We start from the raw sequence: 21,326 nt of genomic DNA on the forward strand, positions 1-21,326 counted from the left end.
GCATGGTGGCACAGGTCTGTGCTCCCAGCTACTTGAGAGTCTGAGGTGGGAGGCTTGCTTGAGCCTAAGAGGTTGAGGCTGTAGTGAGCCGAGATCACATCACTGTACTCCAGCCTGGGCAACAGAGCAAGACCTGTCTCAAAAAAAGAAAAACAAAACAAAACAAACAAACAAACAAAAACAAAGCAAAGCAAACTTTGGTGGTGGGGAAAGGAGGATAGTCAATTACAAAGTCTAGGGAGAGCAAAATTTGTGCAAGACAAGAGATACAATTGTGACTCAATTGTCAGTAAAATGTATACTGTCTTATCGACAGAAATTCAACACAGTTATTTCACAAGAATTCTGACACAATTACACTGGAGGAAGTAAGTGGGGGAGAAGTATGTGCCTGTGTATGGGGGCGCAGGAAGGATACAAGATCTAAACCCTTACCTTTCCCAGTAGGAAATCTAAAGTTAATATATAAAACCAGAAAATAACAAAACCAGAGTATTAGTAGTAGTATAAAAAGAGTATAAAACCAGAGTATTAGTAGTAGTATAAAACCAGAGTATTAGTGGTAGTATAAAACCAGAGTATTAGTAGTAGTATAAAAAGAGTATAAAACCAGAGTATTAGTAGTAGTATAAAACCAGAGTATTAGTAGTAGTATAAAACCAGAGTATTAGTAGTAGTATAAAAAGACCAGAGTATTAGTAGTAGTATATAAAGTTAATATATAAAACCAGAAAATAACAAAACCAGAGTATTAGTAGTACATACCTGAAATGATAGTTCAGAGTGTAAGGGGTTTTCTAAGGGAGCCGTGGAATAGTGGGGAGGAGGACTTTGTAACAGGCCGGTGTTTTCCATGTCAAACCTCAGGGAATGATTTGGCTTTTAAAAAGTATGCCTAGGTATACTGAAATAAAACCAAAAGCTAGGTTAAAAATTTCAAAATCATGGGGTGTTATGCCCTGCGCAACAATGCTTTCTTCTGGATGCATCACAATTAGGAACCATCGTTCCAAGCAGTGTTTCCTGGCCCTGGGAGCAGTCCCTCCTGCCACTGTGGGGCCACGCTGAGAGCTGTCTTGGAACCCATGCTGGCCTCATTAGGTGATGTTCCTCCAGCTGCTCCATCCCCGAGATAATTACCGCAAACTTCAGCTCATGCTGGCCTCAATTAGACAGGTTCTTCCTTTCAGGGGCATAAGGGCACGGTGGCCGTCCAGCAGAAAGCCAGTAAACACATGGGAAGACAGTGGGGTCCATCTCACCAAGGGCATGAAAACACAGCCAGCGCTGCTTCTTTTCAAATCTTAATCGTCGAGGCAACTCCTGTGATTCAGCTCCCTGAGCAAATTGAGTGGAGGGGGCAAGGGGTGGAGAAGGGAGTGTACCATCTTAAATGAGGAGGAGAGGCCCTCCAGCTGCAGCGGGCCCATCTGCCTCACGTGACCATGTCCATGAAAAAGAAGGGAGAAAAATGTCATTGAGAGAGCTCCTCTGCTTTCTAAAGAGCTAACAGCCAATGCTGGAGGCTACAGTGCTTTCAGGCTCAAGTACTTCCTTCACTCAGGAGTCTTGGCAGGGATACGAGAAATGTACAAATCTGGCACATTCTCCTCCGCCTGTGAGTAGCGGCCATCCCACATAGCACGTAAAGTGTGTATGTTGTACATCTTGTGAAACGCACTGTGGCTCTTAAAGAGAAAATGCTCGCCCAGGTAGGTGCAATAACATTGACATATTTCCAAAAGCTAAGAAGCAGCCCTCCATTCATTTACATTTGCTGTTAGGAACAACCTGGTAGCTAAGAGCTAAGACATTTTTAGACTGTGTATTTTATTGGAATTTTAAACGCTTCTAACTGTGCATGCACCAGGAGGTTTTGAAAATGGAGGTTTTAAAGACTTCAAGCGGACACAGCTAAATAGCTCAGTAGAAGACAGAATTTTCCTGAATTATGCTTTATGACAAGGACACATTGGGGTCTTAGGTTCAGCCTGTAAACCTACCTCCATCTGGTTTTAAGGCAAGCCAAAAAGAAAAAAAGGAAAGGAGGGAGGAAAAGAGGAAGATAGCAAGGCAGGAACAAAGAAAACGACCTTGCTTCTACAGTAGATAAATAAACTTATACGGATTTCCCATCAAAAATGTACTCTTTATAGCAACATGAGAACAAATAATGAGGGGAAAAAAATATCAATTCCCACAAGCACAAAGCCTTAACATTTTCACTTACAACCTCAAACTGAACAGCATCCAGCCATTTCCCATAATTTCAGTAATGGCCGAGACATTGAAACATGCAGTAATAACAAACAAAAACACACCATTATCCATGCACAGATGTAACCTCCAAACACAGAGATTTTTCTCCAGGACCTTAAAAAAATTGCTTTCAGTTGCATACGCTGCCAAAACCCAAAACTCGCTGATTTTTCTGCCTATTTTCACTCAGTTTGCCTTAGGCTAAAACTACTCATTGTCCAGGCAGGTACCCCACAGGGTCTGAAATCATTGAAACCAAATTGGCTTTCAGGCTGTTTCCCCTCTCATCTCAATTCTTTGAGGCCTAAGGGGGTAATTTACATGGCAAATAGGTCCTACAACCACCATTTCTCCTTGGAGTCCTGGCATCACTGCAGAGACCAAAGGAGCTTTTTTTTATTATTGTAAATGAGTCCTTCATTACATCTGGTTCCATCGGCGAGAGATGAGTTTTACCTCCTGAAGAAAGCTATGGGGCTGAGCCTTGGAAAGGGTCTGTGCCAACAGGTGGGTGTCGGGAACCTCTGTGCTCTCAGGCCCCGGAAGGAGGAAGCAGAGGCATGGCTTCTGTGGCAAGGTCCCCTGTGACCACCTGGGGCAAGCATGGCATTTTCTCCAAGCAGCTATTTTTAGTTTTTTTTTTTAAATGGTAATCACTTCAACAGCATCATGGAGGAAATCCAAATGTTTCCCACCATTTCCAGGTTTTCCCATTCCTTTTCTGGGGGTTTTCTGGGGGAAGTTTAGAAGAATGATCTAGAAACAGCTTGCCAGGAGAATTAAGCGGCCAGAATGGCGCCCAGGGAGGAAAGCTTTTGGCAGCGTGCAGATTCTTGGCATGGTTCCTCCAGGGCTACAGGGACCATCCTAGCTGGGCCTGGGCACCTGCCCAGAACTGCTGAGCGGAGCGTTATTCACATGCCACTCATTCTTGGCAAGCGAGATGCGGAAGGCATCGGTCTGTAAGCATCCTCTCTCCTCTGCCGCCTGCCAAGGATTAGACAGAACGTCTTTCTTCCCAGAGAATGAGGGCATCTTCCCAGCCGATCTCCCATCACCTGGACAGGTACAGACTCGGGCTGCTTGTCCTTAAAAGTCATTAGAATGAAGAGTGACACATAAACCAGAGAAGCCCGAAACTTCTGGGCCGGGGTGTGGGGAGCGGGGCGGTGGGTGGGTGTGGTGGGGCGGTTTACACGTGTGTAAGAACCACCAGCAAAGCAGGTCTAAAACTCGCTATGGAAACAACTAAAATGTGTTCAAAAGCTAAAAAGAATTGGGCTCTTTTTCTTTTAAAAGTCAAAAAGAGGAAAGAAAATATGGGATAGCAAAAAGCGGGGTGGGAAGGCCTCCCTCCCTCTTATACCGGAACTCTAAACGTATTTTGTATAATCAGAAGAGAATGGAGATCATGCACACGTTTTCTGGGGACTTAACGTTTAACCGTTTTCATCTTATAATTATTGAGATATTCATTAATAATAATAATAATTATTATTATTATTACACCTGTGAAGCACTTTCTGTATGCCAGGCCTTGTGCTGGGTGCCTTAGATATATTATCTCATTTAATCCTTATAGCCATGTGTTTTATTGAATCAAATCCTCGTATTATCCCAATTTTGCAGATAAGGAAATTGAGGCTTAGAAAGATTAGACAGCTTGTCCAAAAATCACACTTTCTAACTGATGGGGCCAGGATTTAAACCTGGCTCTGTTTAATTATAAAGCGCTTCCCTCTAAGCACTGCCTGTAAGTCACCTCTTTCAGGAGAAAGAGAGGTGGGTCTGACACCTGCCTCTCTACAGTTCCTAGAGCCAGACTCATTTTTGAAGACTTTCATGGATGCCTATACGGTGTGTTAATAAGAAAGCTGACCACTTTCCTCCTTCCTACTTCACACACACACACATACATACCCCACCCCACACACACACACACTTGCCTCAAATCCCCTTTCCCTCCTCCCACACTTGAGTAAATCAATTACTCCATGCTTTATCAAAAGCCTATTTGACCATAAAGAATTTTAGAGAAAATCTGATCCGATCCTTTCATCTCATGGATAAAGAAAATTGAGGCCCAGAGCATGGCTGATGCCAAATAGGGATCTGGAATTCCTTTTTCTGGAACAGTATTCTCTCCTCTACGGCCCTGCAGCCGATGCCCTGCTGGGCACTGGGTAGGAGGCTAATATCAATCAGCCCTGGCCACTAGCCACCTCTGCAGAAGCTAATTGTCCAGAGGAGGGAAAATACAAGTTTATAAATAATGGAAATATCAGGTCAAGCATATTGCAGGGAGCACAAGTGAAATAGCGTAATGGGGCTGGGAGCTCCAGGAGGAAAAAAAAATCCTCTAGCTTTGCAACCAGCAAAGTGTTCAGGAAAGAGGCAGTGTCTGAACTAGACTTGGAAGGATTAGTAAGCTGTACATGTGATGTGATGGGAAGGACATCGGCAGTGGAGGCTTAAGACATGGATTTCAGGTAAACCAAACCAAACAAATAAAAGCACCTGAATTCCAAACAGGTTTTGCCAGAATGATAACACAGTAGCCATTACCATAATGAGGAGCTTGGTGTATTGCATCAGCTTGCCTTCTCCCTGTAGTATCCTGCAGCGATGGGCTACAGGCAGAGTAAATTTGGATACGAGCAAAGGAGTGGCCACTGTCCAGGACAGAGGACAAACTAGCGTGGGACAACTCAGTGGGTTGTATTTGGGAAGTGGTAGAAATTAATGCATTAAGGGGTTCAAATGTTTTCTAGAGCTTTCTCGAATGTGCTTTCTATGGGCAACTACTGTGAAGAACGAAAGAATGAAAGGAGAGAAGGCTGCCACTTTTCTGGGAAGGCCAGCCCAGACATTAACTTCATCCACATGTGCTGGCCATGCCTCTTTGAGTCCATCAGCCCTGGCACAATTTGTAAAATTCTAAATCTCCCTGGAGGCAGGTGATGTGTAAAACTAGATCCATTCTTAATGTTGGAAGCACCAGGCCTGTCTTGGAACACAGAAGCATCTGTTAGCATTAGAAACACACAGCCGCGTTGCCCATTCATTCCACGAGTGGGAGTCAAGATGCCTGGAAAAGAAAGCATGAGCACACGCTTCCAAAATTGGACAGGGGATGAAACCTGGCATGGATGGAGATGGTGTGATGAGGGGAGCTATTGAGAAATGAGCCTGGGCTCTGCGATGTACGCCGTTGCCTGCCTGGTATCTTCTCCCACTTCTGCATTCCTAGCAGAATCCCAACAACGCGGAGATGTCCACCTTCCCTTTCCAGGATGACCTCATGGGAGTTCTAGGGGAGGCTGAGGGAATTGGTCTGAGGGAATCTCGTTTCCTCTTCCGGTGACTGGTTCTGGTACAGGCGTGGGAGATACATGTGACCAATGAGACATCAGAGAAGTTCCGCTGGGATACTTCTAGGGAACTTTCCTAAGAGTGAACCATAGAAGGAATGGGTCTTTCTTCCTTCTGAATGTGGTCAAGTCTGGATGTGACTCCTAGATCTGCTTAAGCCCTGTGGCTACCAGCTTGATGATGGCAGGGCAGAGAAATGGAAAGAACCTCTGTCCTTGATGACATCACTGAGCTTGAGTCAACCAGCCCTGAAGCTCGCCCTGTCTCAGGACTTCCTGTTAAGTGCTAGAATACATTTCTATATAGTTTGTCAGATGTGGGCAGATTTTCTAGTAGTTGCAACTGAAGGCATTTTAACATATAGGATATGTATACACACACACACACACAAAGTAACATTTATTTAATGCTAGCATTGTACACTACATTTAATCTTTCCAACATTTTTGCAAAGCCCGTATTATTATCCCCATTTCACAGATGGGAAATCAAAGCTTTAAAAAGTAACTGCCTTGCACAGGATTACTCATCTATTATGTGGTCTGGCTCAGATACACACCCAAGCCCCCGGAAGAATTCCTTAACTGACAGGCCTAATTAAGGATAGAGGCCGGACGTGGTGGCTCACACTTGTAATCACAACACTTTGGGAGGCTGAGACGGGCGGATAACGAGGTGAGGAGATTGAGAACATCCTGGCTAACACGGTGAAACCCTGTCTCTACTAAAAATACAAAAATTAGCTGGGCACGGTGGCGGGCACCTGTAGTCTCAGTTACATGGGAGGCTGAGGCAGGAGAATGGCGTGAACCCAGGAGGTGGAGCTTGCAGTGAGTGGAGATCACGCCACTGCACTCCAGCCTGGGCGACAGAGCGAGACTCCACCTCAAAAAAAAAAAAAAAAAAAAAAGATAGAACAGGCTGCCTGGGTGTGGTGGCGCATGCCTGTAATCCCAGCTACTCAGGAAGGTGAGGCAAGAGAATCACCTGAACCCAGAAAGTGGAGGTTGTGGTGAGCCAAGATCATGCCATTGCACTCCAGCCTGGGCAACAAGAGCGAAACTATCTCAAAAATAAATAAATAAATAAATAAATAAATAAATAAATAAATAAATAAATGCCTCATATTTGCTGTAGGCTTACTCACTGCAAGATACTGTTGTCAGCAGTTTACACATTTGAACAGATTCAATCTCCGCGGTCATCCCCCTGAAATGAATATTATTATTCTTCTTATTTTGCAGATGAGGAAACCAAGCCACAGAGGTTAAGCAACTTGCTGAAGGACACCCAGCTGAGAGGTGGTATCAGCAGAACTTGAGCCTAAGCAGTGTGGCTCCAAAGCCCATGTGTTGAGCCCTCTAGGCACAGAGTCAACCCTGTGAGTCCCAGCCAGTCTGAAATCTCTGGTTCTCGTCAGTAGATGGATGATCCATATTGGGAAGAGCCAGTATAGTGCAGCTGCCCAGGGCTATAGGGCCACCTGACCCACGCACCTGGGAGCACCTTACCTCTTACAGAAACTTACTTCTAGATTTCAATGGTGTTGCTTTGAACACCAGAAGAGAAGCCTTGGGTGTGCACAGAAGCCTTGGGTGTGCACCTGCCTGACCATCACCTCTGGTGTGAATGATCCCACACAAGCATATTCCTAAGGACTGGGCTGGACTCCATTCTCGGAGCTTTGGCTGGGAGGGTTCCTTAATGAAAGCGTTTCCCTTTCTCTTCCCAGCAGTGACCCTTCCTTCCTCACTTGTTGGGAAAACCCAGGGCATGTTAGCTCCTGCCTCAGAAGACAAAGAGGAGAAATCCTTCCTGAGCTTCAAAGGAAACTTCACAAACCTAAAGGAAACAGGGGCCTGGCTGGCAAAGTCTTTCTCTCCCTCGGCTTTGGGTGGTCTTTAGTGACTCCTGGTTTCAACCGCAAGCCCCCAGCCCCACTGAGAGCTTGATGAGCTCTCTTCCTCACTTGGTCCTAGTCCCCATGCACTCCAGCAGGGCTTACTGCAGTCATTATTAAGGCTTTGGCTCATTAGAGGCTCTTCCACTTGTGCACAGGATTGGCAAAGAGTTGCAATTTGGAGCATTCTGTTTACAAACAAACTAACCTCCTAAAGTCAAGCCAGGAGCCAGCAAGCAGCTGGGGAGAAGCCACATTCCCATCCCCTGGCCTTCCCCGTCCCTCATGGGTTAGTTATCTCCCACTCTTCCTTCCAGGGTACTGTGCACCTGGGCCCTATGTCACCAATGTTGGGAAGCTCTTTGGAATTTATGGAATCCCTTTCTGCAGCATTCCGTCTTATTTGCGTGACTAAGGAGGATTGTGCCACTGATCTCCTGTATTTCAACAAAGCATCCCGCTTGCATTTTCTTTCACCCGCTTTGCAACCGTTTAATAATACTTAAGTGCCAGGCTCTGGGTTAAGCACTTTATAAAGCTTTCCACACCGTACCTGGGTTAGTTCCCTGACACTCTGTGAGGTGAGGGCTATCACCTTTCCTACCTCACAGGTGGGCATCTGAGGCTCGGTGAGGCTAAATAGTTTGCCCAAGGTCCCGGGGAGATGGAGTGAGCCAGAGGACATCCCTTTGTGCCCTATTGAGGCTGGGGCTCCCCAAAACTCCACAGTCCTGCCTCCCTCCGAGGGAGATTCAATACAAACCAAATAGCCACCCAGAAGTGACGGTGTGCTACCCATTTGACTTCCCCACCACAATGTGATCCTTTAGCTTTGCTCTCTCAGGCCTTAATGGGTTTTCCACAAAGACCCTCCCCTTCCCCAATCTCCTGTCTCTCCCCCATCCTGCAAAGATATCCATAACCAATCACTGCTTGGGAGCCAGTAACAAGAATGCCAATTATTGCTACATGAACCAAGTTTAAAGTGGGGACTCTCTGATGGGAAAAGCAAGACTTACAGCAAGTTTCTCATCTCTGTGACTTTAACATATTTCCCACATTTTTAGCAAAATTCTAGAGGATAGTTCCTTTCGGAATCTTTTGAGCAGCTTCCATTTTAATTCAAGACGGCAAATTCATCCACATGTTAAACTTGATCGACAGACCTGCCTTCTCTTTTAAAATTAATTCCAGTTTGGTCAAAAGCAACACTCTCTTCAAAAGTCAGCTTGGAGCCAATGAACAGAGGAAAAGAAAATGCTCAAGTGGTCTACTTAAACGAGACCTCGTTCCATCCCACCAATTAAAGAGAAATTAAAACAGCTTCCAACCAGAACTTTAAACGCCTCTGCAGGGGAATTTCTGAAGAAAAAACCTTTGCTGTTCGAGATGCTTGTAAAAGGTATCAGTCTTCAATCTCAAGGGCCCCCAGATTCCCGAAATCTTTGATCATCTAAATTTAGCTGTTTTCATAGACATTTCAGACAGCAGGCTAATTTTTATTCCCTGGAGAGCCTCATGCAATCAGACTGCAAGTCCAGGAAGAATGTCAACTTTTAAGAACTATCCAAAGCCTCGCCAAGACTAAGAGCCAGATACCAGCTATTCGGCTGACTTTTAATATGTCGTTACTCACTGTCCCTTGGAGAGGAACATAAAATTTTACTATAGTCTGCTTGTAATTCAACAAATAATTACTGAGCAGGTGATGTGGGCAAGGCCTCCTCACAGGGTGCTGTGAAGGAAGCGGAGATGAGCAGGCCTGGGTGCTGCCACTGCAGTCCAGTGAAAGAAAGAAACATGCAATCCTACTAAGCAGGTTTCAGGCTGGTGCAAAAGTAATTGCGGTTTTTGCCATTACTTTTAATGACAAAAACTGCAATTACTTTTGCACCAATGTAATAATGTGTGAATGTGTGAGTGTATGTGTGCATGCGTGCATGTGTGTGTGTGCAGGTGCATATGCATGCATGCTTGTGAGAGGCAGTAGACTCCCAGCACAATTTGTTGGAAAATATGTCATTTAATCTGAGATTTTAAAGAATGGATAGAACTATAGGTAATTTTTCTCTCTTTCCATTTTCCCTTTTTATTGCTGTCAAGTTGTTTATGCGATTAATAACAATCAAGCAGAGAAAAACGGGGAGGAGATGAAGGCCAGTGTGTTCCGAGAGTACCATGAAAGCAGAGGCCTAGAAGCTGGAAATCCCGAGGTGGACCATTTAGAAAAGAATATGCTGCTAATATCTCTTTTGTTTTGAAAACAAATTCATGACTGTGCCCCTTTATGTAGTAGCTGTATGGCGTTTGCCCACACAGGTTTCTACTGTTACCAACAAAATGATCTTTTACTAAGGCCTAGGACAATAGCCAAGAGCATCTGCCCTGGAGTCAGCCTGTACTGGCCGCATGAGTTTGGGCAGGTCATTTAATTTTTTGAGCTTCAATTTCTCACATTTGATTTGAGAAGAGTAGTAGTACCTGGCTCATAGAGTCATCAAGATGAAACAAGATCATCTCTCTCAAAACTACCTTGTCCATTCACATACTAAATGTTCTGTGAAAATCCACAGTTGTTTCAACATCTAGGGAGGATCCTTTTAGCCCATGTCTTCTTGGAGCTACTGATCTGACCATTTTGACCTAGTGGATGATTTTTTTTTAACCATGTAGTTTAATAAAGATGGACCACAATACCCATATGTCCATTGCATCACTTTATCTTACCACTTTCTATTGCCCACACTTAATCTTCTTCAAAGCAGAAACTAAGCATACAGATGAGAAAATTGGCTCAGACTCTGTCTCCCAGTGGAGAGACGTAGCATCCAGCTAAATCCTAGAACTTCTGACTTGAATCCACTTATTTTCCCACTATTTGATACAATCTATTAAATGTCTTAATGTCATGAACGTGTTCACGAGGATTCATTTTGTGGCAGAAGCAGAAATCAGAACTGTGTCATCCCCTGTGATGAAATGTCCACTCTAGACTGCTCCATCGAGGCAGGACTTAGAGGTCAGAAGGATGCGACACACCTGGTTTCTGATCATCTCATGCTTCTCTTGCGGCTTCATCCTCAGGCTCCACATGGCTGGAAAGGCCTCCAGCATCCCTAAACCTATGTTTCAGGAGGCATCCTGTGCTCGGTCCTGCCTTGGGGTCATGAACCCATCCTTGATGGGATTATGAGAATTAGCCAAGACAAGGTCACAAGTCACCATCAACAAACCCCTTGGAGAAGAGTGTGAGGACTCTGCTTGGTCAAGAACAGATCACTCATTTCACCATACGTCCATCCCAACCACACTGAGCACAGAAATGCTTCCAGAGAGGTCATTCGGGACTCTGTTACCAGAAGAAGAGACCCTGGGCAAGTCAAGTCAGCATTTGTCCACAGAGGAATTGGCCATTACTGGATAATGGAGGAGAAAGGTATTTTCTGGCTGAGAGTTACACATAGATTCCCCCATTTTCTTTCTTTCTTTTTTTTTTCTTTTCTTTCTGTTACTTTTTTTTTTTTTTTTTTTTTTTTTTAGAGGGCATCTCGCCCTGTCACCAGGCTGGAGTGCAATGGCATGATCTTGGCTCACTGCAACCTCCGCCTCCCGGGTTTAAGCCATTCTCCTGCTTCAGCCTCCCAAGTAGCTGGGATTACAGGTGCTCACCACCATGCCCAGCTAATTTTTGTATTTTTAGTAGAGATGGGATCTCACCATGTTAGCCAGGATGGTTTCGATCTCTTGACCTCGTGATCCGCCCGCCTCGGCCTCCCAAAGTGCTGGGATTACAGGTGTGAGCCACTGCGCCTGGCCAGATCATTCATTTTCAAATCACCAGAATATAATAAAATAGACTTCAAGGGTCACATCACAAGATGCTCCCAATTTCTCACCCCGAGGGTTATCCTTGTGCACATCTATCCTTAGTGTGATGCACCTAATCCCATCTTTCCTGTTATAATGAGCTGAGAGAGTGGTCCATAGAGGACCATAACAATGGAGATGTTGGAGACAGCAGTGACTAGGACCACCACGAAAAGTCCTCCAATAGTTAAAGAATCTAAGCATGGGTTCTCTAACCCATACTGCATTAGAGAAAAGTCCAAAGGCAGACAGGCTAATTATCTCCTAATATTTGAGGGGCTGTCATGTATGGGGGAAACATACTGTTAATTCAATATTCCATTTAGAGGTAACATTCCCACGAATGGGTGGAAGTTATCAGAAGGCAGGTTTTGGCTCAACAGTGGTATAGTGAATGCTTATTGAGTTTACTCTCCAGCATGCATTCTTCTTCTTTCTGGTAATGGCACCCTGATTTTGTTCTTGGGAGAAATTTTCTCCACTCTCATTGCATGTAGTCTGAGCAGCTTCCATACCCACCTTCAAGAAAGTAGCCCATGATGGAGGTTAGCCAATCAGCTCAATGCATGCTCAGGCCACAGGCCCTGGCTGGTGGTGGCAGTCACTTTCTGTATCCCTCAGCCCACCTGTGGTTTCTGCTGAGCCAGGGCACCCAGTTCCTAGGACCCCGGTAGCATCACTGCTCAAGCACCTGCTGTGACCCCCTGCTTCTCTGCCTCAGGCCTTTATCAGAAGCCCGCCCCTGCCCCCCGCCCCGACCCTAGCACATCCCATCTGAATTCAGCCCAGAGTCGGAAGGTGAAAGGGAGCAAACACCTCCAAAAATAATCTCAACTAGTGGAGACAGGAGATGGGGTGTCAATGAGCCATCACATCCTGTCCTTCTGGGGGCATTCTACACAATTTCTGAGGGACCCCGGTAGGGCTGAGCCTCATTTGTTCATAGCAGTAACCAGTTTCATTAAATATATTTTATTGACTTTCCCTCTTTCCCTGCGCTCACCTTCCACATTAACTACTTGTGCTCAAATCTCAATCTCAGGCTCTGTGGGTAAGTGGCAGGTGGTACACAAACAAAGTCATCAGGAATTGATATGTTCTCAGTTTGGGCCAATGAGAGAACAAAAACTCCCCAGAATTCGAAGGGAGCCATTGGTGTGGCGTCATGAAAAAATGAGTCTGAATTTGCCAGAGACCACCAAGCAGATCCTGAGGACGAAGCCAACTAGAAGGAAACAGAGCTGAGATGAAGCTTGGCGATATCCTTTGAGCCCTGAATCAAGTCTCACCTGAACCCCACCTTACCTGGAATCTTGAAAGTTATGTAACCCAGTAAATTCCTCTTTTAGCTCAATGAACTGAAAGTGGAGGGAATGTTTTCCCCACCACTTCCAACCAAAAGATTCTGAACTAAAGCCACAAAGAAACAAGTTTCCAACCATTAGCACTGCCTCACAGTCAATAAGGTTGCCTTGAAAAGTATTGAGCTCCCCATAATTGAAGAGATCCAAGCAGAACATAATAAAACATCTATCTATTGTGCTGGAGTAGGTTTCTCCTTCTACACTAAGTTTGTTTTAGGGGCTTAGGAGGCAAACTACACAAATTTCAAGATCCATGTCAACTCTAACGTATCTGATTGACTAATAAAAATGAATAAATGGATTCAACATCTCTCTGGCAAAGAGGTGACCAGTGACAGTGTTTCCTACTTTGGCCTTACTTATCACGCTGTGATATGGTTTGGCTCTGTGTCCCCACCCAAATCGCATGTTAAATTGTAACCCCCAGTGTTGAGGGAGGAACCTGGTGGGAGGTGATTAAATCACAGGAGCAGATTTCCTCCTTGCTCTTCCTGTGATAACGAGTGAGTTCTCACAAGATCTGGTTGATCGAAGGTGTATAGCTCTTCCCCCTTCTCTCTCTCTCTCTCTCTCTCCTGCTAGCCATGAAAATGTGCTTTGCTTCCCCTTCACCTTCTGCCATCATTGTAAGCTTCCTGAGGCCTCCCTAGAAACAGAAACCTGTACAGCCTGCAAAACCAGGAGCCGATGAAACCTTTTTTCTTAGTCTCAGGTATGTCTTCATAGCAATGCAAAAACGGACTAATACACATTGCTTGCATAGAATTAACCAATCACATTTCATTGATGAATCATTGTTTCCGCTGCCATCTCCCTACCCTCTGACAATTTGGATTGCTGATACTTATTTAAAGCTTTTCTTTTCAGAATTGCCTAAATGCTACATTCTCTACCTGTATCAGAGGGTTGACGAGACCATCAGCACAGTGTTAATATCAGGTCCCAAAAAGAGACGTTCTCACTGAGGAGGAATCAGTCAACTCCAGAGGCAGCAAGAAGGATTCACAGCTTTCTGGTTACTAAAATAATGACTACTTTTACTCAGGGCAAGCCTAATTATTATCTTGATGGCAGAGGGTTCAGGTATGTTGTCCACAGGTTCACAGATCTCCTCCTTCCACCCCCAAAGACCTGCTCCCACAAGACATGCTACATTAATATTTATTTTTTCAGAAACAGCATGCATTAACCAAATGAATAAGGCAGCAGGAAATAAGTGGTCTCAGAATTTTTTTTAATAATAAAGAATCAGCTTATTAATGGTGAAAATACACCAAGAGGCACTCGTTTTGAAGAGAGACGTTCCACCTTGCATACAGAAGGAGCTGCCTGGCACGGTTACCGGGAACACACTACAGATGGGAGTGAAGTCCCCACTGATGGCTGGATGGAGGCGCCCCCAGTCACTTGCCCGCCCCACACATTTGGAAGGAGAGGCCACAATACCATGCTCAGAGCTACATACATGAAAAAAAGAAAGAGGAGAGAGGTGATAGCCCTTAACATTTTTGACCCAAGGAAAGAAGCTTTTAATCAGAAAGCGCTAATTCACTTATGGTCAGCAGAAAGATAATAAGAGACAGACTTACTGACTGTTGTAAAATGTAATTGATTAGAGTTTCTGAATCTTGTTCATTTTTTTAAATGTTCTATCTTGTATTATATTACGTATGCAGTTTGCTGGCTATATTTGTTCACTTCTCTCAATTATCTGCATACATGAAATGTGACAAGGGCTGCTTTTCTTTTAATTTACTTTTGTGATCAAACGAGTTTCATCCATCAGGCAGCAGAATCGTGAAATGTTTTCCTTTACACAAAGGCCAGTGTTTCAGCAAAGTCACAAATGGATAGGAACGTGCATATAACCTCTCCCTCTCTCACTCACTTGCTCACTTCCTCTTCTCTCTCCCCCACATCTCCTGCCCTGTTTTTCCATGTGATGGCTCTATGGCTCTCTTTTCCTGTGGGCTGCTGGGAAAATGGACAACGGACAAGTGTAACACCCATTAGGAGAAGAACATGGAGAAGATGGACGAGTGGCACTGAGTGAGCCCCAATAAGATGCCTTCCCCCCAGACTCATCTGAGCTCTGCAAAGATGCAGCACGGCCCCACAGATGGGCAGCCAACCAGGAGCCCATCCCTCTTGCCAATTCTCCCACTGGAAAGTGGAGGATTCAGGGGAGGAATCGGGTGGGAGCCACAGGGCAGTTTGGCCTTTCACCTCCCATTTAATTAGCCCTGATGCTTGAAGGAATATCCCTGAACTTGGCTGATGGATAAGAAAAAGCTGACATATTTGGGCTGGACTTTTAGGCTTGGCAGAGTGTTCACTCCATAGGGGCACAAGGACCGAGTGTCAGAGGAAAAGAAGAGCACAAAGCTGGAGCCCAAAGACCAAAAGTGTGTCCGGCTTCTCTATTATCTGGCATCCAACTACACATTCCCTTTCATGCCTTCCTCTCTAGGCACAAAGACCCATTCAACCGTGAGGCAACTTCAACAAATTCAGCTCCACAGACAGGGTACCATGTGTGTCCCTATGTGCTGGACTGTGTTCCGAGCAGTGGGTACCAAGATAAACAAAGAAAACTCAGTGCCTTTTAGGAGGCCTTGGTTGAGCAAGGGAAGTGGGTCCATAAATAAATAATTAGAGAACAAGTGCATCCGCTTTATTACCTGCAAGACTTATATTAAAATTCCCTTAAAGATGGAATGGCTTCTTTTTAGGCAATTCATGTCTCCCAAAACTGTACTTCTAGCACCAGGACTTTATGAACCAAATTAATGATCAGATGGGCTGAAGGGCTGAAGATGAAAATGGAGATGTCCTGACGCTACGGTTAACGTGCTACATCTATTCTGGGGTGGCTTCCAGTCTCAGCTCTCCAAAGACAAAAAGACAATAAAAAGCGAGGACACCTGTTATGGGCTGGAATATGTCCCTCCTCACCCCCCAAATTCATATGTTCAAGTCCTAACCCCCAGTACCTCAGAATGTGACTAGACTTGGAGATAGAGGCTTTCAAGAGAAAATTAAGGTAAAATGAGGCTGTTTGGGTGATCCCTAATCCAATATGATTGGTGTACTTATGAGAAGAGGAAATTTGGGCACACAAAGAGACCGCAGGGGTACACAGAGGAAGAGCCATGTGAAGAGGCAGCAAGAAGGCCGCCGTCTGCAAGTCAAGGAGAGAGACCACAGTAGCAATCACCCTGCAAGTGTCTTGATCTTGGACTTCCAGCCTCTAGAACTGGGAGAAAATAAATATTGATGGTTTAAGCCACCTAGTCCGTAGGATGGCTATGGCGGTCCTAGCAAACTAACACGGCATGACTCCCTCTTAGCAAACTAACGCAGCATGACTCATGGAGCAGATCTCCCCACTTGGCTGCTCGCCGAGAGGACTTCATGCCAGCCTCAGGCACCAGCACCCCTTGGTGGCAATTGTGCACCAAAGCACAAAGATGGTGCAGTACCACCTTATCCCCTGAGAAACTGTTTGCCCCCCAGCACACAAAAAGGAAGCTCCTGGCCTCCTGATGTTCACAGACTGAGCACTGAGCTCACTGCCCCACTAGCTCACTTCACTGCGCTCTGCCTAACCTTAGACTTTTCTACTCCAATCCCACTCAGCCTCCTGGGACCTTCAGATTTGATATTCGGCACCATCTTGCAAACTCGGACTCTGGCTCCCCCTTGCCCTCGAATTGCATTCAGTGTTGCCAGGACCACCGGGTCCTCCCAGCATCGTGAGTGGACCCGGGGACCTCACAACATTCCCACACTTCCTCAAATCTCTCTTCACTCCGGACAGAACAATCCCACGAGCCAAGTGCCCAAGTCTCCTCTCTGCCAGGGTGTCCCTAGCACTGACTCGAAGCCTGGCACACAGTGTGGGCTTCATATACCTCTAGTGACCAAATTCGCAGACTGGATACATACACAAAGAACAGCCTTTCTCTCATAACCCCATGCATTCTTTCAAAGCAAGACTCCTGAGTCAGGTGAAAGCATTTTAGATTTATTTAGCGCGTTCTCTCTTACCAAGGATGACAGGGAAAGGTCAGAGGACCCCGGAGCACTTCTGAGCGCATACATATATAGAGAAAGGCACAGACACTGCTAATTTCCTAAGTAGGAAATACCCTGTCCCCATTAGTGTCAGATTTCCTGGCCTCCTGGCTTTACCATGGCTCCAGTGTTATGCGAACCTTTGTTTGTTTATTTATTTTATTTTTTATTATTTATTTATTTATTTTTATTTATTTTTTTTTTTTTGAGACAGTCTCACTCTGTCGCCCAGGCTGGAGTGCAGTGGCGCAATCTCGGCTCACTGCAAGCTCCGCCTCCCGGGTTCACGCCATTCTCCTCCCTCAGCCTCAGAGTAGCTGGGACTACAGGCACCCGCCACCACGCCTGGCTAATCTTTTGCATTTTTAGTAGAGACGGGTTTCACCGTATTAGCCAGGATGGTCTCGATCTCCTGATCTCATGATCCGCCCGCCTCGGCCTCCCAAAGTGCTGGGATTACAGGCGTGAGTCACCGCGCCCGGCGAACCTTTATTTTTATGTCGCACAGAACACACACTCAGACAAAAAAAAAAAAAAAAAAAAACCACACAGTAAAGGGGTATGCTTTTCCCCAGCTATTGGAAAACATATATAGGTTTCACAGATCCTACATTACCTCTAAAATTGTTTTCAGATCTGGCATGTCCTATGTTAAACTGCTTCCTCGTTTTTTTTTTTTTTTTATGTGCAGCCTTCACTGTGAAATAGTTTTTGCGTCTGGACAATGAAATCAAACTTGCCTAAAGGGCAAGGAACAACATATAATCATAAATTGAAATCTTTTCAGTTGGAAAGAAGTCACTGGAGGCAAAGAGGTGGTGGGAAACTTTTGCTTTGTTTTGTTTGAGACGGAGTCTCACTCTGTCACCCAGGCTGGGGTGCAGTGGTATGATCTTGGCTCACTGTAACCTCCATCTCCCAGATTCAAGTGATTCTCCTGCCTCTGCCTCCCGAGTAGCTGGGATTACAGGCGCCCACCACCACACCCGGCTAATTTTTGTATTTTTAGTAGAGACGGGGTTTCACCATGTTGGCCAGGCTTGTCTTGAACTCCTGACCTCAAATGATCTGCCCACCTCGGCCTCCCAAAGTGCTGGGATTACAGGCTTGAGCCACCACACCTGGCCAGTGGTGGGAGACATGTAATATTTAGGTAGTTACTTCATCGTTCTCCAAGACCCAGCATAAGTGGTCCAAGGCGGAACATCAGATCAGGGGTTAGAAGACCCAAGGTTGATTTACAATCCCACCTCTTCAAAGCTGTGTGACGTTGGGGAAATCACTTCACCTCTCTGATCGTCCTTATTTTATTTTTTTAATTATACTTTTGCATTTGTAAAATAAAAGTGTTATTTATGCCACGTCTCTCATTAGGTCATTGTAAAATTCAAATGAGACCTTTAATAAAACGCACCACTCTGTACAAATAAAGGAAGCATATCAGGAAAGAACATCTGAAGCTTAAGCTCAGATTCCCGCTCTGCCAGTGAATACTTCTGTGTCTGTGGGCCTCAGGTATCACTTTTTCCTTTTATGCTTCCGTTTCTTCATCTTAAAATGTAATAAATAAATTAAGCATCTTGGCAGGGGGTGCAGACGAGGGCTTCTGCCTTTATGACACATGGAATACCAGATGCGAGGCCTTTTCCTGTTGGAATTCTAGAGGAGGAAGCGTCTATCTTTGGCTGCTTCCCCTAGGGAACCCCATAATGAGAGAAAGGTCTTCGTGCCTCACGTGGCCGAAAGTCCTGCCCGTTTCAGTTGCAACTGTGTCCTAAGGAATCCCAGCTTCATTTTGCTCCACCACACACACAATCCACTTAAGTAGTGAGAAAAATCTGCTACAGATATAAACCAGATCATGTCACTGGCTAGTCCGAAACCCTCAGTGCTTAATATACCTCCCACTTATAACAAACCCTAAATTCCTTATTAGGGCCTCTAAGGCCAGGTAAGACCTGCCCGCAACCTCCAGCCCCCACCCCACCCCACCCCACCCCACCCATTCCACTGGCCTTACTGACCGAGGCTGCAGTTATACCTACCTTCCCATGGTTCCTCAATCCTGCCCTGATCTTTGTTGCCTGAGGGTAATGGTCCCTCAAATCTGCCCTGATCCTTGTTGCCTGAGGGTAATGGTTCCTGGAACCTGCCCTGATCTTTGTTGCCTGAAGGTAATGGTTCCTCAAATCTGCCCTGATCCTTGTTGCCTGAGGGTAATGGTTCCTGGAACCTGCCCTGATCTTTGTCACCTGAGGGTAATGTTTCTTCCATGGATGCTTTTTTCCCCTGCATTCCTTTCCTGTGGCTGCTGTAAGAAGTCACCCCAAACTGGGTGACTTAACAGAAATTTACTATCTTCCAGTTAAGGCTGGAGTTGAAAACTAAGGTGTCAGCCGGGCCCCACTCCCCCAAAAGGTTCCAGGGAACCACAGACCCTCCCAGCTTCTGGTGGCTTTGGCTTTCCCTGTGGCAGAGTCCCCAGCTCTCTGCCTCTGTCTTCACATTGCCTTGTCTTCTGTATCTCTATCTTCCCCTCTCTGTCTCCACGTGTCACTGGATTTAAGCCCATCTGGATGATCCAGGGTGATTTCACCTTGAGACCCTTTTAAATTACCTCTGCATAGATCCTTTTTCCAATCAAGGTCACCATCACAGGTCCCCGGGAATGTTCGGCTAGGACATGGACACATCTTTCTGGGGGCCACCATTGACCCACAAGCCCCACTGCCACACATTTTTGATGGGTCAGAAAATACATTTTTGATAGTCACAATCGGGACGGGGCAGGGGGAGGATGGTGCTCCCGACGACCAGTGGGTAGAGGCCAGAGAAGCTGCCAAACGTCTCACAGAGCACAGGATGCCCCTCCACAAGAGAGGATTCTCCAGCCCCAAATGTCAATAGCGCTGAGACAGAGAAGACCTGCCTTCCAGTTTTGGCACCTGTTGTTCCCTCTTCCTGGGAGACTAGTCTCACACGCCTGTGGAATCTGATCTTGTTATTGAAGCCTCACCACGGCCACCCATTACCCCATCCACTCGCTACTGCAATATGTGTTTCATTTCCCTCAGAGCCGCGTCTCAATGGGAAGCCCTTATTGATTCACTTACTTGTTTGCTGTGTCTCCCTCTCTCCCCTCCCCAGTGCTAACCCCCAACAGGAGACTGACCACGAGCTCCGTGTGAAAGCTGGATTTTGTCTCTTTCCAAACCACATCTCCATGCCAAGAACAGAGCAGGTGCTCTGTGCACACTTTATGAATGGAAGAATGAATGAATGAACAAGTAAATATCCTGCAAGAGGGCGGGCCTCAGAGGCACTGTCCACACCAAACATCGCCAGCACCCTTGAGGGGACTGATGGGACTTCGGGAACTCAGAGAGACCATCGGTGAATATACCAAGATGTCCTTTTCCAGAGAGCTTAAGCGATAAATAAGAAAAGATCTTCCCTTCTTTTTCTCTGTGAGTTTAAGTCAAAATGTGGGTTTCACCAGTGTCTATTATGTGCTGAGGATGGTGATAACTGATGTGATATTAACAATGAAGCTGAATGCAAGATCCCTGACTTTAACAAGCCTGGATTGTGGTTAAGACGATGACACTGAACCCAAATAAAACAGTGTCTGATTAGGTGCCAGGTTGTGTGAGGCTAGAGAGAGCCAGTGGCTAGGCAGGGACGGGTGGCATGGTAAAAGTGTCATCATAGGGGCTTGCTTCAGCAGCACATATTAAAATGAGAATGGTACACAGAAGATTAGCACAGCCCCTGTGTAAGAATGACACCCCAATTTGTGAAGCGTCTCATGTTTTGCTCAGTCTTCGGAAGGTCATTTCACCTTAGTGAACGTGCTCCAAGGAAACAATGTGAGGCAAAGCAAAACAGGTGACACCAAATGTTGAAATTGTGGTTGTGCACTACAAAAATATTTACATAAGATATTTATGATATAAGAAAGGAACAGAGTTACATGTGAAATGCATCTTGCAAATGGGGGGAAAGTCATCACAGAAAGGTAGACCCTTGCCTGGGTCAGAATGAATCGGGAGGGCTCCCACTGGGAAGGAGCCTCTGAGGGGCCAGCCACACATTGGTCATGACTGAGAGATGAAGGGAGAAGCCTGGGCCACTCGGGAGGTGGTGAAGAAAAGGCCCCAGGAGAGGGTGGCAGCATGGATGGGTTTAGGTTGGATTCCATCACTTTCCGTCCTTGACCACTGAGACCAGGGGTGTGTGTGTTTGACCCATAGATAATACAGGCCCAACTGGGAGCTTTCAGTGAGGGAGGACACCTCAGAAGTCATTTGGGAAGATTGATCTGAGAGAAACAGAATAGCCAGGAAGAAGGAGAACTTGAAGGGAGGCTACCGTCCCATTTGCGGGTAATTGCGCCCATCCAGGCATGAAATGGTTTACTCTATTAGAAATGCCTATTTATTTCATAAGGAGAAGCAGAAAGCTCCTTCACCTTTCCATCCTTGCCT

General features: G+C 45.6%; 1 protein-coding gene and 1 non-coding gene across 4 annotated transcripts in view; one reads left to right on the plus strand and one right to left on the minus strand.

The window, feature by feature from the left end:
* Positions 1 to 21,326, minus strand: part of LOC105473204 (kazrin, periplakin interacting protein) — a 1,227,585-nt gene that overhangs the window by 982,944 nt on the left and 223,315 nt on the right. The window contains exon 1 of one of the 3 annotated variants that reach the window (XM_071100389.1): positions 766 to 1,306. The exons of the other annotated variants lie outside the window; for them this stretch is intronic. The gene's annotated coding sequence lies outside the window, so the exon portion shown is untranslated. Of the gene's footprint in view, positions 1 to 765; positions 1,307 to 21,326 lie in introns of those variants that run through there. 3 annotated transcript variants of the gene reach the window in all.
* LOC112425126 (U6 spliceosomal RNA) lies at positions 20,553 to 20,655 on the plus strand. Its single transcript, XR_003016141.1, has one exon. It is a non-coding gene; the product is annotated as a U6 spliceosomal RNA (small nuclear RNA).

Source organism: Macaca nemestrina, chromosome 1 (assembly GCF_043159975.1).
Source record: "Macaca nemestrina isolate mMacNem1 chromosome 1, mMacNem.hap1, whole genome shotgun sequence".
In the NCBI taxonomy this organism is placed as follows: Eukaryota; Metazoa; Chordata; class Mammalia; order Primates; family Cercopithecidae; genus Macaca; species Macaca nemestrina.